Genomic DNA, 20,939 nt, shown 5'->3' with positions numbered 1-20,939 from the left:
TTAATCGTCTTTCCTTATTGTTAGTATATCCATTTACTTCAATATTTATAAGCGATTTTCGAAAGTATATACGCGATAGAGTGATCAAAACACCTATTTACACTGTTGCACGTTTGAAATAAAGTATTCTGCTACGTGGATAGACAGGGAATTACTCTGACTTGCTCTACAGGCTGTTTTTGTATACGTGCTTTGTTTGCTATTGTCATACGTTGTGCAGGCAGTGCGAAATGTGTACGGCTAACGAGTGTTGCCCATTTAATAGAATCGTCACGAATTCGATACTTTAATCAAACACAACGTAATGCTCACTTACCGTTTCGAAGTATGCGCAATTGACCCAGGACCTAATCTCTTTGACGCTGTCACAAATATCCGATCGTGTTTTGCCAAGCACACTTTACACCTTTTTCTCTTTGCAAGTTTAAGGTACGTTTCAAACGGAAGATCCTCACAGGGCAAAAAGCATAAAATTGCTTAAGCGAAATTTTTCAGTGAATCCATAAGTGCCATGCGAACTTCGTTTTTATTAAAAATCGTAACCAACCTTCGCTTCTTAACTTCCTCGTATTTCTGCTTCGTTTAGCCTAATTTTACATTTGTAACGACAATCCACGTAGTCATTGACAGAAGATGAAAACTATGTAACCAGGTAAAACAAACCTAGACACACTCGAATCAATGTAGATTCCAATATATGCACACGAACTGTAGAGTTTTAACGGCTGTAGTTGTTAAACAGTTAATAAAACGAAAACCATACGGCTGATAGACTCCACAGTAGCAGTCTTCACTCAGCGTGTGAGACTCCGCTGGGAGCACATCTAAAACGGAGACGCACGCACGAATCGCCCACAACCTACCTCCGACTGGTGAAGATTCTCTGACACTCGCAAGCAATGGCCATTCGCCTGGCGGTTGCCTGTGAGAGAGGGCAAAGCTGACGCCCTTTCTCATTGGGCGAGAGTAACTGTTGCTTGCTAATGTTGATTCGAAAAAAAGAAGGAACGCTTCAAGTCGCAAAATACAAGACACAGTGGACGGACGTTTGTGTCGAACGCTAAAAAATTGCTCATTGAGTTCTTAACTGAGATCAACTAGGCCAAGTGGTGACGGTTTAGCAGTAACACCGTGGCAATTGAGAAAATAATCGTCTAAAGCAATTGAGATTCTATTTACTCCTTACAGTTTGCTCGTTGTATCGTTCAGGATAGTTAGACGAACCTGAGCATCGATATTGGAATATACATGCGAAGGTCGACTACTTCGAGTCGTTCTACATGTTCCCTTATTCCTAATTGGTGTAAAATGGGGGGGGGGGGGAACATATGGGGTTAACTCTGAATTATTTCATTTTTATGGCATTGAGTCTTAGCAATCACATGAATAATAATTTCCCCAAAACCTCAATCATTCGTTGGCTTTTTCACGCCCTGACTCAATCGAAAACTAACACGATTATGCAGAATCATTCGAACAATCCCTTTGTTCACTATATATATATAATGTATGTCTGTAACTGCATTCCCACAGATTCCTGAGTTAACAAGTGTTCCGGACTAGGCCACTGGAAATATCCTAATTAAATCCTTCTATGGTTAAGGGACGCATATGCATGTCTGGAAGTGCCACTGGCACCCCTGCTTCATGCGACTTAGTCGAGCTATTCATAGAAAACTAATTAGATCTACACCCGGTTAGAATCGAGTAGATTCGTCATAAGTAGGGTGAGTTTATTTGCTAAGGATGTGCTTTCTAATTATACTGTGCCCATATATGCGCAACTATTCAATAATAAGGTGAAGTTGGCCTGCAGCTATATCAGTGGAATTATGACACACAGTCCTTCGTGTCTTCCAATACAGAATAAAATACTGACAACGCAATAGATTTAATTGTTAAAATACAAGTAAGATATCAATTGCACCTATGCAACGCATTGCGTGCTGCCTGAATTCAAAATTCTCTCCACGGGGGACCCTGTCCCGTTGCATCTACGTTTATTGTTTATTTCTATAGCAGACAAATCCAATTACCTAGGCCGCCGTTCCTTAATATGCTTGTTCGCCTGTTCAAAAGGCTGATTGAGTAATACAGAGCGCTGTTGTTCAGCTAATTCTGAGTCTCTTCCATCGTAAACGTTAACCAGATAAGCAGCCGTGGGCAGTCTAATGGCAGAGGGCGGGGCTGTAGCAGTGGAAAATGACACCAAGCAGACGAACGTGTAGCGGCATAGTCTTTCAGTAAACTCTGGGAACAACAACCTCGACATTGGCAATACACCAATACCACCAATTTACGATAGTAGTTTAGGCAGTTACGTCCAAAACTATAATATATATATATATACCTGTAGGATCGAGCGTACCGCTTCACGCACAGCTGGTGTACGACAGGATACGACGCGAACCACGATGTAGGGGGCCCGCCCCCATCTGCTGTCGCCCCGCCACGGCCGGGGTGACCTGAATAGAACGACGTAGCTAGCGGCGGCTGCGGCGACGTCGTAATCGTCAACGGAGCGAGCGCCTGCCGCCTCCGAATGTTTGGCTGTTTCCGTGCTCTATCAAGCCGCCTGATGCAACTCGATCCAGAGATGTTGTTGCTGTGTCTGCCATTATTACCGCTGGGTGACACTGTGGTAGGTAACGGCCGTTTGTCCCATGAGCCAAGTCGCTTAGTTGGATAGCCACAGTAGCGTAGCATACAAGCGAACGGGCAACAGACAACAACGGCGAAAGAGATAAAGCAAGTCAGTCAATATATCTTCGAGGGAACAGTAGATTGTCGGTAGCTAGTGCGGAGGCAAATCCACTATAAAATCGCTCGCAACAGACCGGCGTAGTGGGGCCACACGCGCAAAACGGATGCCGTCTGGAGCAAATCCACAGCAGTGTCTTTTAGTCCAAGTTAACTATTGTTCTTCGTACCGCTGGCATTGCTACTGGTAAATGCTAGGAGTCGTTACTGTGGCGCCATCGAACGCGACCGCCTGAGGTAGCTGATGGAGCAGCGCGAAGAGATATTGACCACTAGATAACAACCACGTACAATCGGATATCACCCAGCTATACGCACCGGGCGATGAAGACAATACGGGCTAGGAAAGCTGTGCCACAGGAGAACAAATTGACTAGGGCTTTGTTTTATACCCATTATCGTATGCTGTCAGTGATGGTAAAAAAGGACAATCCGCAACAACAGACTGGTCACTGACAACCAGGTACAAATTAGGGGCATAGTGGTATAAGTTGTATGAAAACAGTGTAAAATATGATAATGAGACATAGTTCTCGGACCGACGAGCAGACAAGACAATGTAAGCGGGAAGTTTAAGCCCCGCGCTTTGACTGCATCGTGGATTTAGTGTACAAAAGCAGGAAGAAGTCACTGTCAATACTTGTAGGGCCTTCTCACTCCGGAGTATCATTGCCGCATGTGAATCCTTGCACGGAAATCACAAAACAATATATCGAGTACACATCACCCATATTTGGTCACACTCTGAAACATCGATGAAATCATGTGTTTGAATAAATACAGACCGTAAATATATCAAGTTAAAAACAGCTTAACATATAGTCAATATTAAGAAGAGTCTCTCACGTAAGTTTTCTCGTCGAAGCTGCAGTTATCGAATCTGCGATACAGCCTCCTATCATAGAGTGAAGCTTTTTGTGTTTTTCTAGATGTTTATGATCGCCACTCCTGATCAGCCTCCTTTCTACTTGTGCCCCGCGCAAATCCCGTACCTCCTTTTTTTATCTATTTACGGATCATGGGAGGGCTGGCGGAGGCAGTTTATCGAAGCGTAATGGGACATTCTCACATGCTTCGAAGGTTCGCAGATAACTATGTTTCCTATCATGGCTAACAATGGATGAACAAACTTAGCTCATTGGACGCTTCACGATCGTCTGTGGGGCTGATGATTATGATTTTTCACATGGTTTACTCGCTCATTTTGACTTCCTACGCTTTTCAGGATTATCACGTTCCCTTCTTATCGAATATGAAGTCGCTCGCTGATTGTGCAGCTATTCAAATTAAACCGGGCAGAGCACCTGTAGCCAACGCCGACTGACTAGCTGTCTAAGGATTATTACCCGAATGAGTTCAAAAATTTCACAAAGTGCCAGTTTTGTGATGCAGGTACACCATTTTATGCTACAAAAAACGAAGATGTAAAATTATCATAATCGTTTTGATCTATATAACAACAAAAAAGAGAGTTTCTGTCATAAAGTAAGTGTTATTTAACCATGTACTAATGATGTTGCACTTCTGCTGGCCGCTGATACATAAGTGATTTTATCGGCAATCACAATTCTCTACTATGAAACTTAAAAACGCGCAAAGGCTTCAATCACCAGTTGTTATCCGTGATTCATACAAACGACATTAAAAAATGCCTCTTTTCGAGGAATGTCGTTACCTCTACGAAAGCGTCCAAACAGCTTTGAAATCAAGAAGATAGTGGCTAGGCGTCATCGAGTGCTTTTGAAATTTTATAAGTAAGTTTAGCAAGATAAATTTAATTTTAATCTAAAGAGTACTCTTGATTGTTTGAAAGTGCCTATGTTGAGAGAAGAATTCATCTGTGACCATTCTTGATTTCGCCATATATTAGAGTATCGTAAATAGGAGGCCCTGCGCATTGTTCTCACCGCGTGAGTGCCGAAAAATCATTTGCACTAAATTGCTCGACTGATGATTTTTTGAACACTCACATTAATTAACAGCACAGAATCAAGTTTGGAATCTGTCTCTTCATTTCTACCTTGACAGATATGAGTTGTTAATTTCGCGCATCCCCTGTCAAATTGCTTTTGCTCAGAAAATTTCCTAGTAATCAACCGTTGTGTAATTTGGAAAAACCCAAATTTATTATTAGATCTTGAAATCGGTCAAATCTTATACATTTATCTATAGAAGTATCACTATTGAACCATCATTATAATTAGTCTTATAAATTAATAGGATATGTTATGTGAACACCTGTAACCCGCTTCACCTCTGCGATATAAGCATCATTATGGCTAATTTGTTGATATGTACGTAAACGTTTCTCAGCTTGCTTCTGCACAGGTCTATATTCTGGGCTAGGTCACATATTCGAATATCTATTTGCTGAGCTCTATAGTAGCTATGTATTGTAGGCCACAATGTTGAACTTCGACGCGGTACTCTGTTTTCTCAATATACAGCATAATTTCCTTTTGATGTGCTCGTATGTTAATCACGACATTTCTGTTATTGTCGTTGTTGTCAGCGCCGTCTTTGTTGTTGTTGTTGAGTGATTTATGTGCTAAATACCAATGCGCTAAACCTTACTTTTTGGCAACTTCGTTTCCTCTGTACCACGTGGTGCTGTCTGAGGCTGGAACCTGGGCATCACATTGATCTCATCGTGCGTCATCTGTCTATATCTTTGTTGGTCTGCTAGTTTTTGCGTCCGTCCATTTACTTGTCATTCCACCAAGCTTTGCCAGCGCGCTTTCTCCTAGTCTTACGTTGCCCCTTGAATAAATCTTAGCCTGAAGATCCATGAATGTTAGGGAGCTGTTGGCGCACCTGTAGCTGCTGCTGCAGCTGTTGACAGCGGCGGCATGGATGTAACATCTTCCCAACTGTTTTTTTTTATTTTCGCCGATCTGCGGGCTCTACGCCAATGCACTCTTGCAATATACTGGCGCACAATACGGTGCCTGTCGTCTACATCGAGACTAAACGACAGCTACGCTTGGTAAAAAAATGTTCCGCCTTTCATTCATTTATCTATTTATTCATTTCATGTTACTTTCTGGCCGCTCGGCGTTTTCCGATTTTTACGTCATACGTGTGAGACAAGACTGTTACGGCGACTCAAGGCACCGTCTAAGGACCATGCAAGTAACAAAAACATCAACGAATGCACTAGGAAGTTGAAAGGAAATGGCTTCAATTTTGCTTGCGGTTTTTCTGGAGTTCTCATTTTAAAAATGTCCGACTTTCAGGCCGTTTTCCACTCATGTATTGGAAAGTAGTCAGTGTCTTATCTACAACATTATAAAATGATCCATCCATCCATCCATAACTTTTATAAAACACAGAATATCATGGTGCCAATTTTTAGAATTATCATGCTTGTTTGACTAATTATGCCCTGAGGCATAGTGTGTTACCATTATAGTCCGGAATTTCTCTGTTGAAATTTGCTATTACTAAAATAAAAGCAGTTCGACCATCAACTGGGCGCTTGCGCCACAGTATTGCTTTGCTCACCTTCTATGTAGGGCGGGAAGATCAGGACGAGAAGGCCAGACTTAATTTGTTCTTTGAGATCCAATAGTCGGTAATTAGTGCACGTCGCGTCAGTCGCTGCTAGCTGCTGTGATGGGGGGCGGCAGGGAGTGACCGGTGCATCGATGATCAATTCTCCTTTGATGGAGGTGAACCTGTTTCCCAACAATTGGGGAACATATGGACAGCGCCCATCGGCAGTACGCTTGCACTTGGACAGTGGCTGACCTTCACGATCCTGTAGCTACTGCGCTGTTTTTGAAGAAATATCGTTTCCCATTTCGTTCGTTCCAGCGGCAGAGCAAGACGCACAAAGGTATGGAAAGGAGCGAGAGGTTGAAAGAGTCGCACTGCCCTTATGGCGATCCTAACACCAGGCACGCTTCAACGTGTTCTCCTTCTCCCACGAGCCATTGATATTTAAGTAAATTATGTAACGCTTTGCATCACCGCGATCAGCCCAGCCAAGGCTTCGACTCCAGAATGACGCTATCCCGTGTAAGGAATAGGAAGGTTGTGTCGGTATCTTTGCGTGTTCATATACTAGCGTGAGTGAAGCGTGGCCCGTGCAAGCGCGTGCAACTTCGTGCAGCGTACTTTGCAGCCACTGTTACGAGTCGTTCCATGCTCCTGACAGCAATTTACTTTTTACACGAAACCCTCGTCTAGTCCCGCCTTCGTCTGATACCGTGGGTCACAACTGCCCTTTAGCTCTCGTTGATTCTCAAGTGGCTCTACGAAACGGCTGAAATGGCTGTTGGGAACAGCTTCTCCCAAAAATGCTAACGTCATTCAACAACAAGAAACGGGTACTTTAACGAAGGCATACGTACTTCTTTTTTATCATTTTTATCACTCGCGTGAAGATTGCGAGCTAAGTCTCAACTAAGTAACACTACGCAGCTGCACACAAAGACGCGTTTATCTCTTCCTTTCTATCCTCTCAAACCTGTTTTTGAATTCTTTTCAAAGAAGGAAAGATGCCGATACAAGTTGTGGCACTGATCTGAACATTTTATCTCCGCTTACCGCTGTGAACCACCCACGTTTGCCGAAGACATTCTTAAAGGATAATTATTATGTTACACAAGCTGCTCCGCGCTGCACTTTTTTCCCTTTTCTGCCTCTTACGTAATTTTTGCCCCACTCTATATGTGTATATATATATTAATGGTTGTATTTACTATTTGTGTAATATAGTAATATTCTAAATAGTGTTTATCTATATTATATGGTGATCTACAAATATTTCCTCGTAATCCTAAACACTTTACACATTTTAAAGCTATACTATACAGCTGTAGCAGTTCCAACTAATTACTGCGTGAACATATCTATTGAGTGCGGCTAAATAGTCAGGTAGTAGAAAGTGCACATTATAGGAGTGTATGTCTATCTCAGTCATTAAGAATAGTTTGTCTTCGGTATTCACAACATTTTTGTTCTTCATACACCTCTTCACTCAAAACTTTTCTTATTTGTCAGTGAACTATATATACTTTACGTTTATACGCTTCGTTTAACAAAAGTTCAATGACTTTTTGTACTTAGTATACGGAAACACGGAGCGCCGATTAAACCCTAGAGCTAAATATGCTTTATTTAATCGGACCTTATTCGAAGCTCGTAACGCATTGCCGTTCGTCATTTTTTATTCCCTATACAGTGCTAATACTTTGCAAATGGCAGTTTAATGTATTAGAGTCTAGTACAACCCTATACACATTATTATAGGTATTTTCATATACTTCTGACCTCGTTGTTACTATACTAGCAGAACGTAAAAACATAAACAATGACAACTATGAATTAATTTTACATTAGGCAAGACATACGTTGTGCAGGCACGAACCCTCCATTTCGGGTCGGGCATTTAGCAAAGAAGTCCATGATGGTCAACATTAACCGTTGCGCCGATTGGTTTATGGACAAGAGATGAAAATCAATTGTATTTTAATCAAATAATTCCTTGGCTTTCTACAGACTTGTCTTGATATTAGTAGAGATATCAAAGCAATAGCGTATACGTCGATGTTACGTCAAAAATCGCTCGAAAAAATTGTTCAGCCGCGTTTTTGGGGGAGTTTCCTTTAGTCTGAGCTTAGAAACCTCTGAGAGAGACGCCCTGTCTACAAAATACGCTTTGTGTAAAGGTTAACGTTTCCCGTAGATTCTATTATAAATAGTTAATTGGATCAAAGGTTGTTTTGCTGAGAACGTACTTCCGAATTAAACTGCATAGTACGGTTTATAATCGTATATTGTGCCCAGCAGATGACTTTTGGGGCTATATTTCTATATTAATTGTTCTCGATTATGTAGTAGAGATTATCGATAATGAATTACATACATAAAGTAAAAACGGAAAACACCACAGAAGAAATCCTCAGTTTATAGCTCGGTTTGTACAATGGGACTGCATAAGAAGCTGTGAGTGTTTTTGCCCCTTCCCGTGTCGATGGTACTATATGAACTGCTAATCTGTTAATCAGGGAAGTTAGGAGCAGGCGGACAGCAACGTCTGTTCAGCAGCGATTCCTAACTCTCTCATAGTATTATCGTAAAGTCAACACTTAATGATTTTATTTATGTATATATTTTGCATGTAAATGCTATTTACCACCTGTAAGGCCTGATAAATTCTGACGGTCTGCTAACAATTTTAGCGCTGTGAAGTCGATTCAAAAGATTCGATTAAAGGGTACATTATATTAACCGAACAAGAGCTTGCCTTGCGATCCGTACCTAAACTGCCCAGTCTAGCTGAGTCCTTAATCGAATAGTAAGCGGTCGCTATAACATCGCTCGGAACACTGTTCCAATGTCAAATGTTCCCTGGTTTTTATTCCCTCAGTATCATGTGAAAGTGTAAAAAGACGTTGCATCCAATACCACCGCTGCCCTTTTCGCTTTTCTGTTATTCTCACTGTTTTGATCTAAGCTCTTTCTGTCCGCCTTTGCTCCCCCCAGAGTCTTTGCTTGCTTCCTCACTCATTTCACTAGGGGACACGTTTCAGCTTGTCGCAGTTGTTGCCATTGTCATGTAAGTCATGTGCCGCCTCGTTTGGCTGGGTCTCTATCTTTTTCTGTTACTTTTATAGCCAGATATTTCTCTCTCTTAGTAGGCTGTGCATTGTTCTTGTGCAGCTGTATGATGTCGTTCTTGTCATCTTGGGCCGGTTCTCTTCTCGTTTCTTCAACCCGTTTAACCCGCTGCTGTCTCTTGTCTCGATCGCTTTACCTTTCTTCCTAATGGGAGCACCCAAGCGCTTACGTTCCAACGGGGCAAAGCACAAAGTGGGCTGACTGGGGACACGATCGCTTTGCAGTGTATGGTATAATATTTGACGCCAGTCATATTTAAACGTCGGGTATACTTCTGTTCACACAGCCAGCCGTATTCATACTAAAACATCTGTGTAAAAGAAGATCGTGCACACACACACACACACAAAGTCGCATGCGTCACGCGAAGGCCTTTGCCCATACTCGTACGTTCAACGCGGGACAGGCATTCGAGGGTAAAAATTAGGATGTCCTTTTTCGCTCCGTTTCTTCTCTTTCTTTCTAACTTTCTGTTTTTTTGCGTGCTTGTTTTTTTCTTCACGCAAAGCCTATTCTCCGTAGCTCTCCTCTATACGCGTTTACCCATTCAGTAGCACATCTTTACTTGCCACTTTCGCAGAGAGAATTGACTATTCCATGACCCCTTGCTGGCGTGTGCTTTCGCCAAGATTCTTGCGTGTGAATTTTCATAGAGAAAGCGCGATAAGAACAAAAGGGGGCCAAAGAGGGAATTCGTAACAGCTTTCAACGTTGGCTATTGCGGCCATGAACCTGCAGCTGCCGGGCTGTCGTTAGTGTCGTTGCCTCCGCCGCCCAAAAGACTGAGGAAGTACTGGAGACAGTCCTGGGATGATAAATGAAGAGAAATTAGAGAGATGCTTCAAGAGAAGACCTTAAGAATGGAACAGGAGGAAAGTCAGATACACATACATATATACCATTGAAGGACGCTTACGCTCGCGAGCGGCTGATGGAGAGATTGGGAGCGAGTCCCAAAAGACGACAGACCGACCACTGCCTAAACGCTGCTCCAGAGGAGAAGACATAAAAATGGTAGCTAACATCCTTCTCTTTGACGACGTCCTTTACTCTAAAACGGAAGCTTTTCAGCGACTTCCGGTAGTCGTTCCGTAGTACAGTCGTCATGGCTGGTTGGTTGCAGCCTGCTGTAGCCTTCCTGCTCCGCCTGGCATGTTTTTCGGGCCCCCGTCGGTTACTCTTTCCCCATAAAACGGGCGAAAGGGGAAATGGGCAAACGGGGACTAGAAGTGTAGCTAGCGGAGAGCCACGGGAGGTAGTTGAGCCATTTGCAGGGACGAAAACGAGGAGAACAGAATTCAGTGACCATAGCAGGGCTAGCGACGGATCGTGCAGCGTCCTAGGATCGAGCCATCGCAGTGGGAGTTCTGCCAGAAAAAGCGGTTCAGCCAAAAAATGAACAAAACGAAAGAATGACTGCGACGACGAACCAGCCTAGTTAACAAGGAGAATCCGAGTTACCACCGATGGCGGTCTGTTAGGCTCAATGCCACTGCCGTCCTTACGAATGTTGCGTGGCGGGTAAGCGACTTATGGTCTAGGCCTCACGATGTAAGGCCCGAAGTGATTTAGCATAGCGAAGGGGGTCTCCACGGCTCATCAGCCATAGGCAGTGAAAAAAAACTAGGAGAGAGGCTTGGAGATTAGATATATCGAGATGGCAGGTTTCGTCAGAAAGTCAAGTGCGACCGGCACGCGACAGCAGCAGTACCAGCAAGGCTTCACAGAAAATCATGTCCAGGATTACGGTAGATGAAGTCAATAAAGTTGAGGACAAGTAATGTAGAGATTGTGGTAGCAGCCAGGGCGTATCGTTGTCACATCAGGATACCAGGACGCCCCTTGACTGCCACAGGATCCTCACATAAACGTTTGTCTACTTCGCAATTTGTTAGTAACTGTATAAGCTATTAGTGGTCAGCGTTATCATGTAGTTGTGGTGAGATACATATACATCACTGTGCGTGGCTTAAGGACACAGGCTGATGGAGACTGAATAATGCAAGCGCAGCGGTGGCTATTGTAATGTCTTATAATGTAACTATATTATCATTATGTACTGTCTTTCAACGTTTTATTGTAAACCTTTCTTAATGTAGTGTTGTTAATTAGCATGGTCAGTTGTAGGTGCAATAACTCGTAACCATCATTTAATTTATAGAAATGGGCCAATCATCGGTTTTCTGTTAACCTGTGATGATGATTTACAGTTTGTTAATCAATCTCTCAAATAGTATAACTTATTGTAACAATAGCCTTAGTCATTTTCGTAGTTTGTATATTGATAAGAGATGGGAAAAAAGATGCGTACTGATCTAAATTCGTAGCATACCTGTGTGCAAGGTGTGCAGGTACGCCGGCAAGAGGTGGTCACCCACCTGGCGTTTGCCTAATCCGAATTTCCTTAACATTCTCATGCTCATTTCTCGCGAAGAGGCAATTACCGGAGATGCGGTACATCTAGCAGAGTCACCTCTAGTGTCGCATGAGGTGGCAGGGGTGTGTCCTGCCTAGTTTCCAACACCTTCTCAGCCGTCGAACCCTTGTAAAGGGGCTAACAACGCCCGACACAAGTTCAACCACCCCACCTTAGCATGCTGATATATATGCATATAATAGTATCCGGATAGAGGCACACGCTCAGTCAGGTAGTCACGTCTTACCTAGATGCTGCTACTACTGTAACGGCCGTGTGACATCCTTACCTTCCTTGCATTGGCTTCGTCACTTTCGTCTCTAGCTGGCACAGCCCAACTTCCCGGCTAGTATCAGTTTATGCGCTAGAAGACAAAGAATAGGGAGAGCGCGCATTAGAGAATAACGAAGACCTCATCCTTTCGCACGAAGCTTGTTGGATGTATTGTACCAGTAACCGTGAACACCAAGCACTATCAAGCAGCCTTCCTAGCCAACAACTCTATGTAGCTGTATACTAGCAGCTCACACCGTTGGAAGCTTCGGCATAACTTCTATTTTAGTGAGCTCTGGTGCCGCTATCACTAGATCTCGTCTGGCTAGAGACTTCCATTTACTTGGCCTCAATGATGCTTTAACTTCGTAAACGTATCCCTGTTGGAGACTTCCGTACCGTAGGCGCTAGCGGGGGGTCAATGCGCCATCCATCGATCTCGCAACGACCCTTGTTGTCAGGCCTCTATTTTTATTATTGTTGCTAGCGGCGAGTGCAACCTTTGTTTCCTTGTAGCATCGTCGCCAGTTCTCGCTGAGTCATACATCAGCACTAACATGCAAGAGTATTGGCCGGGTCTCAAAAGCAAGCAATGGTCTTCTTCCTGTGCTTTTCAGAGCCAATATCGACAGTGAAGCAGTTCGGGTCCGCAGGTTAAGCAGGTTGGGTTTTAGAGCAGTGTCAGAGAATATCGCCAGGGAACTACTGCCCCTGTTCTCCTGATGTCAGTGGTCCCATGAGATTGCTTTACTGGATTGCTCTTTTCGGTGGTTGACAGTATAGCACCTTGCGGCACGTTAAGCATCAGCGTTGCTGCATTACATAATTAGGGAGCATCAGATTAGAGGCCAGACGGCTTGCTTCTGCTTGGCTCGCTTCGATTTTACTGAAGCTCGGATGTACTAAAAACGGAAGGCCAGAGCAGTGCAACTCGGCTAACCTTAGCTCAGTCAATCTCGTGGATCGTTATGTGTAGTGAAGTCGCCTAAAGCGCCGCAAGGAAAGAACTCGCAGGAACTGCAAAGAAAGCTGTCCTAGAATGAAAGCTACAGATGTCTGCCAGTGCAGCTGCTATTGCTGGGGAATGTATGGATCAGTTTCCGGCACCAAGCCTAGCCCCAAAGAGGCCTTCGCATTCGACTTATTCCACGCGTCATTCTACTATGTATCCACCCGACCCAGCGTCTACAAGTGCTCAAGTGACGACCAGACCAGCAGGGTATTCAAGATCAACGATGTTCTCGTGTTTCTTATTCGCCGATACTCGCGAAGAACGGCACAACTGAAAGCGAAAGAAAAGCGGATCGGACTTCGGTTCTTTGTCGAGGATAATGTTTCATTTAAGATATGCTGTTACTGCCGTCGCTAGTCAGAGCTCTCGCCATACGCGCCTTGGTGCTCTTGGGCGCTATGGGTTTGATCCATCGCTTGCGTTGCCTGTTTCTTGCCGCCGTCGAACTTCCGAAGATGAGTCGTCGGTAGTTGGGCTGGCTTGGAGGCATAAAGAAGAACGAACCGGCCATAGGAGAGGCTAGCAGCCGACGAGCGGGGGTAGATGTATTCATCTACAAGTGCACTGAGCAGAAAAAGACCGCGGCGGTAACAGTAATCGTTGTAGTTGCGGTGCTAGTGTCTCTTCCAATACAGGGCTCAGCAGGCTTAGCACAGAGCTCTCGAATTGCTAAGTGTTAATGGCAGCTAGCGCGCATAGATCTTTCTCTTTTGTTGCTTTCAACATGCGGATCGCACTGAAAAGGTCGTTACACGAACATGAGCAGCTCAATAAAAATGAGCGGGCAAAGAAGAGGGGCATGAGTAAAGCGTCTATTGCTCATTGGACCTAATCGGAATGGTATTGGAATGCGAACAAAGTATCGAGCTCACCCGAATCCATTCTCGTGACAAAAAAAGAACTATCACTTTAAGAGCGATAATAACAAGACAAATTAATACACACATATGTACCGCGGTTACAGAAGAAGAGAAGTGTGATACGAAGGACTTTATTTGTATATCCGCGTAACACGGGGATGACCGAAGGTATCAGTACTCACGCCGACCGCTACCCGCTTAGTGTCAAAACAGAACAGCGTTTCAACAAAAACCAAATGGCGTTTGCTCAAAGTGAACTAGATTTAGGTTAGCCCATGTTTCTAGTCGAGACGCAATTTCACATCGTGCAGACAGAGACGTTTACTTGTGTATTTCTAATAACGCCTATAGCAAGAATAACTATTGTGATTTATTTGAAGCTGGTGACTATAATTGAATAACTAACTACGAGTACACACAGTAATGGATAATCACACCCCTACGATTAGTTTCTCACCTAACAATGATGTTTCTATTCCAGGCAGATCACCTCAAATTAGATTTATCTTCACTACCGTATTGTAAGTTCCGTATTCATACAAACATGAATTTTGACATTTTCCTCATTGCAAGTTAATGGAAATCTACTCATTGCTGAATCCGTTTCTATAGTCAAAGAGCTATTTCGAAAAACGTATAGCTGTTGGCAGCAAGGAAAGCACATGAGTAGTCACTGAGCTCATTTAGGCATAAGTAAAAAATCAAAAACAGACAAAAAGAAGCATATGGTACTATATTCATATTCAATATAAAAGTACAGATTAGTATCTTTGTTATGCTGGACTCATATGAGTCTTTCTGATGATAAAATGCGTACAAACGAGGAAGTTTTCTATTTTTAGTTTTTACCGTTCGGTAGTGTTTAAGCCTTTTGTTCAACAATCGAGCATTATTTTCATGTTGTTTCGTGTCATTTAAACGATTCCAGTAATTAGATTATAAATAGGAGAAAACAATTGTTTATTTAATATATTTTCGTTTGTAGAATGATCCTTTGTAGAATCAGAACATCTAATTGTTTGGTGTGAAGTAATTTTGTAAAATTCAGAATAGAATATTTGAAGTAAGAGCCCAATTAGGCAAAATACTATCGTCTGTAAAACAGATCTGGGAGCCCGAAGATCATATTATTGTTCGGCGTCCTTAAATCGAATTGGTATAATATCTTATTGAGCAGTTAAGTTGATAAGTTCTGTACTAGAAACTCTTATTTATATTTACCACGTTGAGACTGGGTTCACTTTGTGGATGGTTTTTGGCGGACCGCGGAATAGGACGTTTGTAGGAATAATGCTCGACCCAAAAATATTATTCAGTTATTATGAAATATTTGCGTGGCGTCTCCTTTCAGCGATTTTATGCTGAAGTGGATTATGCCATTTAGTTTTTCGCAGCAGAGTCGCAGTCTATCAATAGATTCATCTACACTTTCCAGCACCCCGAAGCACTAAAGGGTAGAAAATGAGGGAATGATTCTGTCAAGATACCGTGTCTCCAGCGACGGCTTCTATGTGAAGGTATCTACGCGAATATGGATTTGTATTTGCTTGCGCGTCTGTGCGTATCTGCAATGACCAGCTGGCTTCAGCTATCTGACATCTGCTCCAGCCCTGCCTCTAACCTCCCTCTATCTAACCTAACCTAACCCTCCGGTGCCGACTTCAATAGCACAATGCCCGATACTTTGCCTTACTGTTACTTCTACTATAGCTTAGCCTTGCCGGCGGATTCCTGCATAGCATCTGGCATACTGGGCAATACTTGTAACATCAGATAGCGGGCGCCGTCGCTTGCTAGATGGCCGAACCAACCAACCAACAACGCCTTTTAGATATCTTTACACGCACTTACAGACGTGCTCACCTACACAAAGGCATCACCCCGCACATCTATACAAACAATGAATGACATAAACCCCGGAAAAAAGGTTGCTAGGTAAGGAATGAAAGTTCGCTTAGTTCCGTCATCCTTCTTGCACAGTTTCTGCTGTTCTGACGGAAAAGAAAACGAACTCTCCCCTTTGCTCAATACATTAAGACAACGCTGGCATTGAGGTTAAGGCAAAAGGGGGAGCTGGCAGCTTGGTTTGGGGCAACAAATTGGGATTTCATTCAGACGTGGCACATGCCTTACCCTCACACCATACTTCTGTTTTGCCGGCTGCTTGCCTTCATTCGTTGCTGTTCAGCATCGGTCACACGAGACCTGCCGGCAAAAGCTGGCCCGTTTTTTCTTGTAGAAAGACCGGGCGGCGAACGCACCAGCGAATGAGTAGACAGTGGACAGTCGGCAGAGCAATAGAAGCGGGCCACCGAAGCGACTGGTGTCACCCATTATTCCCCAGTCAGGCGTCGGCAGTCATCCTGCCAGCCCCAATATTCTCCCCTCCATCTTACCATGCCGCAGCTCCGGTGCTGCCTTTCTCTGTATATATTCTGTTAGAGGTCGAAAGAGAGCCATAGGCAAAGATGAAGACAAAGCGAGAGAGTGCGGCAGATACAAGCGATGAGCAGGACCGACGATACTGCCACTGATACAAACAATAGTAGGATCAGTGGAGGTAAAACCTATAGTGGTGACTGAAGTGGTAGTAGTAACAGCAGCAGGCCTATCGCCACCAGACCGGTAGCTGTAAGCTATCTCTATCAGCCCATACCTACAGACGAGGCGGAAAAGAACGAGCGACGGCGACATACTTGGTCCTTTTTCTACCACCCGGTTTGGCCTGTTTAGCGAACCGCCGGCAGCTCTGACACACGTTCTCTTGCTCCCTTATCGCTTCCGTATAGCGCCGTGTCTGGACATCTGCGTTAGTGGCTCTTTTAAGCTGCCAGAGCTTCTATGTTTCGGGACAGGTTGGGGGACAGGGGTGGTTGGGACAGAAGCGAGCAGGGTCAGCACAAGTGTTTGGAGAGCAGTCCCTCTATCCGGCTGCTGCTACTGCTTCTACTGCTAAGTGAATGTCGGATGAACGGACGCTGGCTTGCTGCTGTCGCTCGTATCAGTTGGTGTCCAGTCTAGCGCGATGCAGGGACGAATCGGCCTCATGTGGCCGTCGCGCAAGAGACCTCTATCCGACGCCAATATATACTTCTGTATATATGTTTGTACGTATGTTTTTGTGCGAATGTTCGTGTAGGCTTGTCCACGTCTGCGCTATATAGATGAATGCAGCAGTGGATGTGTGCGGACGCTGCTGAATTGTTCTCCCATCTGCGCACATATGCGCCTATATGCGTTGTCACTATATACTACGTTGTTGTCATTGCATCCGTATGAAACGGAGGTCAAACGAGCTCTTCGCTTGAACTGGTTGTCGACCAAGAGGCAGTGCCTGGATGAGTGAGGGAAGCATCGCCGGTGTTGAGACCATAGAAAGGCAGCACCGCTATCTGAATTGCTGCTGCGCTTGCGCCGTTGAGCACGTTCTGTCTGTTCGGAATACCCATAACTCGTACGCCCCCTCTGCGTCTGCTGAGCCGTACAGAGGGTTGTACCCGACAAGCACCCCCTGAAGCGGCTATCTCAACCTATTTCGTTCGAGAACGTTAACACGCTCCAGGTTTCGGTATCGTACGCGTTTGCACGTCATCCATGTCTGAATTATACTACCGAACGCCGTCCTTATCCGTTCTCTTATTCTCATTTCTCCTATATACTACCTACTTTTCTTTCCTTCGCTCTAAAACCTTTTGCCAGGCGGAGCCTCAGCCGCGGAATACATATCGTGTGGTGTGGGTTCGCTTATTTCTACTGCCACTTCATCTGTCCTTCTCTAAAATGGACATAAATATTCTGTCCTGGTACATACGTCTTGGTGGGGCGCATGAATACATGGGCCTTAGGGACACATACACAGAGATTTTGTCTTCGTCTCATGCACAGCACCTTCTCATTCTCCGTCTTTGCATTTCGCTGGGGTCGACAGCTCTTCTCCGATGCCTAAACTGCAAGGGACGGTCATTTCGGCGGGCAGCAAACCAGTCCGGGCCGCTCCGATGATCGTCCAATCTCCAACAGGCGTAGGAAGCACAGCGGGCCTCCCTCGGTTATAAAACGTATGCCCCTATTATAACAGCCGGTTGCCCTGCACATGCAGTTCTCAAGAGCCTTTGCTGTAGCGTGCAGCTTTACTCGCTCCGATCTCTTATGTTGTACGCACTTCGTCTTTGTTCCGCAGCTTTTTTCTGCCATATGCTAATGCTGCCACCGGTGGTAGCGCTACCTCCATTTCAGGCTCTGTCAAAACCCTAAACGGCCAAGCCAGACTCTGCTGGACACGGCGCACTTCGGCGTGAGTCTTAAATATTTGAAGTGTTCTTCCCTACTTGTGGGTCTAACCCATCCGCCGGGTTCGTGTGGTTTTATTCGTGCTCTCGCGCAATGTCTTTAATATCCCTCCAGTCACCTTCCATTGCCATCGTTTGGACTGCAACCACATGAGACAGACAGGCCCATGAGAAATGGCAGCCTTGATTGCCTTTCCCCATCGCAGCTTCGTTTCGACCACAAACGCGTTCGGTGCTTTCTGCTAACATCGAGAAAAAAGAGCCATTATTTTGTCACATTCATACAGTTGTGCAGTGGGGCAGTGAAGGCTTGAATGGTCGCGGTAGCACCATTCTAGAGGTTGTGTGATTTGCAATGTATCCCGATGGAATACGTTTCGACACGGTCGCTTTTTTCCTCAGCGTTCTCATTCATCTTCTCGTCTTTTTAGTTACTTTTTCGTTTCGTAGAAGATGCGGCTTAAAGGCGAACCACAGCTGGAGGAGCAAACGTTAGAAACGACGTTACTAGGAATTGTTTTGGAGGGTCAATTGTCGTACGCCGCTTTGTCGCTGCCGTCGTTGCACCTCCATCGCCCCAGCTGGAATGACGTTCTGACTGTAGAACGTTCTTGTCAAAACCGAACTATGTAGTAGTGGCACCCGCCATGCCAGTCGGTGCGCCTGTCTTCAGTTATCAGTAGTTAATCGTACTGCAATGTAGAGATGTGCTTTGGCCGCAACGCGTGCCAAGCAGTGAAAAAGCTTGCTAACCGTGCGACGAGATGAATGGTCTGGAAGAAGAATAAACAGCAGTTAGAAGCAGCAGACGCCTTAAGTTCGCGGAGTATTTAGGTCCTTATGGTAGCTTCACCGTGGTCGTGTTGAAAGGACGAACAAGCTTAACAAGCTTCTCTGGTTATTACTGTACATTCGTATGTTTCCTACAGGTCTCTGCCCGTGTTCCAATAAAAGCTGGTGGCGGCTATAGGAAAAGCCATCGAGTTGTCGCGTCGGGAAGTCGCCGTCGATGGTCCGCTGCTTTGCGATCACGGACGCCCATGGCTGGCCGGAAGTTGGACATTGAAAAATATGGGAGGAAAAACACATGACTTCTAAAGCCAAACGTTCGTTCAACACATCAAACATGTAGGGAATGTGTAACTTTTAGCCATAATCGATTTAAAACGACGGATCACGAGTGACGTTGCTGCTCCATCGGTGCTTTTTAGAACTCTGCTATGGTTATGGTCAACTTGTTGCTAATATAATGCAATAGCAAGGCTGTTATGCTACGTTTTCATTAAGGAAGTCGCTTTTGTCAGTAGTTATCTATATTCATGACCGTTATCTTCGAGTCAATTTGCCTTTTGCGGCTATTGCGTTCCTCAGTTACTACGCGTTACCCATAACGTCGTCCACTGTTGTCAGTTACTATACGTAATTATTGCTTATGGCAAAATTGGAAAATACGAGTTATGTTGTGTATACGGATTTAATTGTCTGCCACGACTCTCGCGTGTTTGATGTTCCGCTAGTTCTAGTAGTACAATGGCATAACGTCATAAGAAAATAGAAAGCAGACCAGTTATTTTTAGATCAGAAACACGGGGGGCGTGGGGACACAAGTGTCATCTAGTTAACACTGCCTATTTAAATGTAGTTCTCTGCCTATAGCAGCTGGTTATTACTTTTACAGGCACAATAGGTCAGGTATTTAATTTCAATTAGCTTAGCATTGTCTTACTGTATTGTTGTAAATTATATATTCGTTTCTTATGATCCTATATTTACAAGCAATTCTCTAACAAAACGTAAAATTAAGTAATACTTTTTTCCCGAACATGTTCCTATTTAGTATCGCTGGCGGCTCTGAAAATTAAGAAATAATGCAGTTGAGATAATATTGATATATGTAGGCGTGTTTGACTTGGCTTACACGATCATATGGTCCGCGCCACTCGCTGCTTTTCTGTTTCATCAATATTTCTTATGGAGATTTTTAGGCTGAAGCTCTTACGTATATGTGTCTAAGAATTCTTATTATAAACAAATGTATACTAAAACCTTTTAGTTTTAAAGAGGCTAGTTAAACGCTGCTCTTATCCATAGTCATATTTAGCCTATTATGTACATTGTAGAAACTGAGGGCGCGTTAATCAAGAATGCTTCTGGACTTTTTTTTTCATTTGAGAACAGCCGTCTAGGAAACCTCTGACAATAGCATAGCCAATTTTGGCAGAGTGCTCACACCAATAGTTAAAGGGTCTCGCACGTTGGTAGGCCATCGTTGTCAGTCTGTGGGTGGGGTACGTCAGGATGATGTCAAAAGTCACGCGCTAGAAGTGAGTCGTTCAAGCGAAAATAACACGCGTGGACAACTTCTCACTCTCTCATCGAATAGGAAGAAGGTGTACGCCCGGAGATTAAGAACACCACCCTGATGATGTCCCATTGTAAATGGGTTTGTCCTAGGTGAGCCAAATGCCGAAGCATTGACGTTTGGATAAGCTGAATCATCATCATCATCGTCAATATTCACCTGAACAAACCCTTGTACCCCTTCGAGGAAAATACCTATATGCATCTATGAATGCACTGCAACATACAATGACCCAAAAACGTCGGTGTACTCAATTTGCAACAACTACACAAGTAGAATATCAGTATATAGGAGCGGTCCCCTGATTTTCCTCTATTTTTTCTTAGCCTTGGACAAGTTT

The 20,939-nt window shown here is 44.2% G+C and overlaps 1 protein-coding gene and 1 long non-coding RNA gene across 2 annotated transcripts in view; one reads left to right on the top strand and one right to left on the bottom strand.

The window, feature by feature from the left end:
• The window catches only part of LOC111270576 (roundabout homolog 3), a 60,075-nt gene extending 59,206 nt beyond the window's left edge, over positions 1–869 (bottom strand). The window contains exon 1 of the mRNA XM_022850853.2: positions 317–869. The gene's annotated coding sequence lies outside the window, so the exon portion shown is untranslated. The remainder of the gene's footprint in view (positions 1–316) is intronic.
• Positions 339–19,603, top strand: LOC147752113 (uncharacterized). Its single transcript, XR_015314995.1, has 3 exons — positions 339–429; positions 3,986–4,514; positions 19,167–19,603. It is a non-coding gene; the product is annotated as an uncharacterized LOC147752113 (long non-coding RNA).
• The last annotated feature ends 1,336 nt before the right edge of the window (positions 19,604–20,939 follow it).

This window comes from Varroa jacobsoni, unplaced genomic scaffold (genome assembly GCF_002532875.2).
Source record: "Varroa jacobsoni isolate VJ856 unplaced genomic scaffold, vjacob_1.0 contig00010, whole genome shotgun sequence".
NCBI classification, from domain to species: domain Eukaryota; kingdom Metazoa; phylum Arthropoda; class Arachnida; order Mesostigmata; family Varroidae; genus Varroa; species Varroa jacobsoni.
This window is presented reverse-complemented; position numbering and strand designations above follow the sequence as displayed.